Source organism: Triticum aestivum, chromosome 5A (genome assembly GCF_018294505.1).
Source record: "Triticum aestivum cultivar Chinese Spring chromosome 5A, IWGSC CS RefSeq v2.1, whole genome shotgun sequence".
NCBI lineage: Eukaryota > Viridiplantae > Streptophyta > Magnoliopsida > Poales > Poaceae > Triticum > Triticum aestivum.
The window spans coordinates 60,417,294-60,422,779 of NC_057806.1; the positions used below are offsets into that span (position 1 = coordinate 60,417,294).

The 5,486-nt window shown below is 54.8% G+C and overlaps 1 long non-coding RNA gene and 1 pseudogene across 1 annotated transcript; both read left to right on the plus strand.

Moving 5' to 3' along the window:
• Positions 1-2,031: 2,031 nt before the first annotated feature.
• LOC123101220 (uncharacterized) lies at positions 2,032-3,884 on the plus strand (annotated as a pseudogene).
• Positions 3,885-3,905: 21 nt separating this feature from the next.
• LOC123106578 (uncharacterized) lies at positions 3,906-4,883 on the plus strand. The gene is made up of 2 exons (XR_006451399.1): positions 3,906-4,380; positions 4,455-4,883. It is a non-coding gene; the product is annotated as an uncharacterized lncRNA (long non-coding RNA).
• The last annotated feature ends 603 nt before the right edge of the window (positions 4,884-5,486 follow it).

Consider the following 5,486-nt stretch of genomic DNA (forward strand, 5'->3'; position numbering starts at 1 on the left):
GAACTCACGGCCAAACACGGAACTACCGTGCTTCGGCTTCTTCCACTTGTGCAATGCCACTAACATAGCAATGTTCTCTTCTTCGATCGGGTCAAATTCCTCATCCGACGAGGAATCATCCATGAAAGAGAAATCGCATGAGCTCATATACAATATAGAAATCACCGTCAAACTACATCTTCATGCCCGATAAAAAAACTTCCTACTTTGCATGTTTTTTTACCTTGAGGAATTTGCTCGAACATGTTGCGAGTGAGGTGGAAGCAATCGGCCGACGGCGGGTCGGGGCGTGGGCAGGGCTACAGACTGCAGATGGCGGGCGGGTGGCGGCTGCAGATGGCCTCTGGACGGCCGCCTAGCTGCTAGAGGACCTGCTCGCAGCGATGCATCGGCGGGGGCAATAAACGAGAAACCGTTGGCTCGGGCGGTTGCGGTGGTCGCGCGACAGTCCCTTTTTAGCCCCTGCGGCTGGTAACTGCTACAAGAAGGTGGCCGATAGGTTCTACAGCCATTACGGCCGACGAAGCTCCGGCGAATTTCCAAATCGGTCGTGCGGTCATCGGCGGGGAGGAATTAGATCGGCATCGGCTACATTGGTGCAGCCGGCGTGGGGATAGGTGGCGGGGTCGGGGATGGGCCGACAGGTGGCGGCGGTGCGTTTTCGGGCGTAAATCGCCGACGGGCGGGCGGACGAAAGTGAAATGAAGGGCCGTTGGGCGGTTGATGTGCCACTGCAGTTTGACATCACCTGGAGGTGGAGATGCATCTCCAAGTGTTATATTTTACAGCACTTGGAAGAGGTGATGTATTTTATTTTATTTTTGGGAAACGTTTCCACCCGGTGCGCTGGCCGAAACGTTGGTTCGGATGCACGCAGACGTTAGACATGGTGGGGCCAGGCGGTGCTTTTTCTTCTCCCGATCCCCTTGTCTCTTCCAGCTTTCATGCCGAGCACACAGAGTGTTCGCTCTCCTCCACTCATTCCCCTTCCTTCCTCCATCTTCTTTTTCCCTTCCACCTTTCCATGCCGGAGCACAAGTCAAGGACATTGCCTCTTTTTTCACTGCTGGCCAAGACCGTCCTGAGTTGCCACCGGTAAAATAGAGGAGTGGCGGTGCTGCAGATTTGGAGCAGAAAGAGCGGTGTTGTGGAGACAACTCTGTGATGCGGGGCGGGGAGAAGAGTTGCAAGTTTCTGCAACATGTGGAGCTGGAAGCTCAACTGGCAGGCGCGCGACCACGCCGGTGACTCCTCGATGTTGTAACTGGCGGTGTTGAAAGCTTCTACCAGCGTGCAAAAGAGCTACAACCGGCAACGACGAAAGCTGCAATCGGGCGGCCATGCCGACCACGCCGGTGACCACCGATGTTGCAACTGGAGGAGCTAAAAGCTTCTACCGGGGAGCTAAAAAGCTACGACCGGCAACAACAAAAGTTGCATCACCAAAAGCTGCAACCGGCAGTGCACCATGGCCGGGGACGGCGTCCACAGGATGCTACGCGCAGCGACGCGTGGACGCTGCAACGACCAGAATAAGATGCTGGAACCGTCTATTCAAAAAGCTTTCACCGACAAAAAGGAAAGCTACTACCGAGGCAGCTGCTACAACCCGGCGACAACTGAGTGTTGCCGAGGAAGCTTCAACCGGCGTCACAAAAAGCATCAACCACGACGACATATGCCGGGGCTGGCTACTGCCAATACCAAAAAAGCTACAACCGACGTCCCAAAAAGCTCCAACCACGACAATGGATGCTAGCCCTGGCCACTGCCACATGAAAAAGCTGCAAGGGACGAGAAAAAAAACTACAATCCGCGTCGCAAAAAGCTACAACCAACGACGGCGGAAAGCTATGGCTAGGCGTTGACAAAAGCTGCAAGCGTCCATGAGAAAGCTTCAACCGGCGAACGAGGGAGCTACATCCACACCCTGGAGATGCTGGAACCGGTCTTCAGGGATGCTACTACGGAATATGCTGGAGCCGGTATGCTACAACCGTGACTTGAAGAAGCTGGAACCGGCTTGTGTGGATGCTACAACCATGGTTGGATGAGCGGACCAGCGAGCTGATGTGTGGATGTGGCGACGAGCGCACCGGCGAGCTACTGCCATCACTAGTCGCATGGGTGGAACCGGCGGCGAGGACGCCCGGTGAGGGTGGCGACCAGCGCCAAGGACGGCCGGCGAGGGTGGCGGCCGGCAACGAGGACGGGCCTGCGAGGGCGACGTCCACAGAAGGTGTGACCTGGCGAGATGAGGGGACCGACGAGATGTGGGGGACCATTCGTACGAACTCATGAAGAAGACGCAGTGGACGGTTACGATCCACGAAATCGGACGGCTGCGGGCCGACTGGCCCAAATTTGGGCCGGTGCGTCGGCGTCTATCACTGGCCTTTATTTTTTACATCTACATCATCTGTTGGAGGTGTTTTTTTGCCTAGGAGATGTATAAGTTTTTTTTTTTGAAACAAGATAGAAGATGTATAAGTTAGTTATTTATAAAATACATCTACATGGTGTATTGGAGATGTTCTTAACAGCCGCATGCAGCTAATTAACCAAACATGCATGCATGCTGACTGCTCATCGGTGCACCCGCTCCATCTCTAAACAGCTTGCCAAATCACTCTAACACGAATCGTAATGACTTGATGCAAACACTGATGCAAACTAGCTAACACACTCATAGAGCACGCGCATGTGTGTAGAACCAATATCAAGATTAGTGCACTATAGACAAGTTCGAAACAAGGGTCTCAACTCCATTCCAGAAAAGAAAAACAAGGGTCTCAACTCCGTTCCAGAAAAGAACACAACAAAATTTGCTAAACTCATTCGCGAGGTTGCTGGTCTTGCCCGACGCACTGCTTTGTTCATCGTGACAACACGGACCCAAGCGAATCATCTAACCATGCATAAACCTAGGAATAGTTTGGACACAAACCACAATTTCAAATCGGTTTTCCTATTGGTCTCTTTTGGTTTCGATTAAATGGGCTGAGCTCCTAATGTAAGCTGGTTTGGTTTGGGCTTTTCCTATTATCGGTTCAGTCTGGTTCGGTCTGGTCACAGAACAAACAGTCCCAAACCATTCTAACCCATGGACGGAGAACTAAATCAGGGACCAGGTTAGGGTCCCGATCCAAGCAATCACCCTTGTTTTTGCCGGGAAAAGCAATACCCATTGGCAACGTCTTCCTTGTCGTCTCCACTACTGGTGCCGATGATGATGCTCCTGCTCGCCATGTCACGTCCATGCTCTAGTAGAGACACAAACCAGCATCGACCAGGTTCTGGCGGCCTCGTCCCGCACGCCTCCGCCTGCTACGCCATGGCCACCGCCGGCTGCTCCTCCTTGGCGACATGGAGCCTTGCGCAGTGCCGCGGCGACGTCCCGCGGTAGGACTGCATGCTCTGGTTGGCCGTGGCGGTGCGGACACGGGCTACATGCTCAGCCTTCTCAACACCCAGAACGCCACCGGCATGGGCTGATGTATCTGGTGGCGTTCAACCAAGCGCAATGAAGCTCATGTCCAACGACTCCGGCGACGGTGCGAACAAGGGGCTGGCGATGGGCATGGCGCAGCTCGGTGGCGGCGGAGGCGGTGGCGAACTGCAGGCTGTGTGTGGCGCAGGCCGTGGCCGAACTGCTCAACTACTGCCAGACAGTGTGATATACAACAGTCACATGGCGCCCTACGAGGTGCCCCTTCTTCCCGCTCGACGGCGCCGGCGAGTTGGCCGACGAGGTCGGACAGTGCGAACAAGATCGTCTTATACCGCGATGGACGGAGTTCAGGCTGGACGCAGCGAGCGGGCTTTTCAGCCCGCTCGTGGCCCGTTCGGTCTTGGCCCGCTCGGTCCAGGCCCGCTCAATATAATGGACGGTCCGGTCTGTAAATATGGGCCCGTTTCACATTCGGTCCGGTCCTGGTTTTGACCGAGCCGGCTCGGCGGACCGTGAATTCCAGCCCAGCCCAACACATCAGTCTACTCTAGCTAGGGCACAGCCGCAAAGGAAAGGACAAAGCAGGGCGTCATCCATTCCCCGTCTCCCCTATCCCGCCGCCGCAGCTGATTGCGTAGTCTGGAGGAGGGAGCGCGGCCTCCGTCAACCTCCTCCTTGTGCTCGCCATCGACGCGGGGAGCTTCCATCTCGTCGCCAACACGCCGTCGACACGGGGAAGGAAGAGCCATGGAGGGAGCTCCGCATCCCATGAGACCACGAGGCTTCAAGAGCGCCTCCTCCACACCGGCCGCCATTGGCAACTTCTTGACTTAGTCAACCACCTCCTTGCCGCCTACGAGCGTCGTCCGACCACCACAAGCATGAGGCGCATCTCCTCCGCAGCGTCGCCCGTCGACCGCAAGCATCAGGTGCATCTTCTTCGGCCCCGGCCACCATGCTACTTCTCCCACCACCTTTCCGACGTGCTGACCCCACATGGCAGTGACTGGCCAACGCAGGGACCGCCGAGCCCGTCGGTCCGCACCGAGCTTTGCACCCGCCGGTCCGGTCCCTGAAAAGAGGACCGCGGCACTGCTCGGTCCGGTCCGGTCCGGACCGCCGCCGGCCGGTCCAAACAGCAGCTCGGTCAAGGACCGGACCGGCCCGGACCGTGTCCACCCTGAGACGGAGTGCAGCTAGTCATATATAGTATCTAGCATTATAGCTTGTTCTATGTACGTACGTTGTGGTGGTGAGTAACATGCAGCAGCAGCTAATCACCCTTCCAACGCCTCTCTTCCCGTAGTAATTGGACACGCCCTTGGTTTGAAACTTCAGATTGAAATTGTATGTGGGGACTGGGTTGGATGGGTTTGGCTTGAAAATACGTACAGTTTGGATTGGTTTGGATTATAGCATTTGCAGTTTGGTCTGGTCTGGTCTGATTGTTGGACTTATACTTGTATGGATTGGGCTGGGTTTAATCTGGATTACAAACTATTCCCAGGTTTAACCATGCATAACAGGCCATGACAAGAAAATCTTTTTGTTTACTAAGACACAGCACAGCCCACTCCTACTACTCCACGCCAACCAGATCATTGTTGTTGGGGTTGATCAAATTGCACCATGACCCCGGAACCAGGCGTTCCAAATGCCTGTGACCCAGGCTTGCAGTTCACCAGCCGGCATGTAGAAATGGTACAGGCAGCGCTGGAAGACCTGGCACAGAGAAAGGAAAACACCTGTGGCGCTGGGGAACTGCAATGGAATGCAAATGAGGTATGTCACCACATAGTAGTCGTATCGTTCGATAATGTATCTTCGCAGCTAGAGCTGGTGCAATATAATTACGGAAGAACGGAAGTAAGGCAGAAACAGAAGCTAGATTGCCATACCAGGGGCAGATAGGTGATTTTTTTTGCGAGGATGGAAGAGACAGGTGCTTACGACGCGTTTGGTTCACGATATTCTCACTGTCTTCCGAATACACCGTCTCACGATTACGTTACCAGCGTTTGTTTCGGCCACTTCG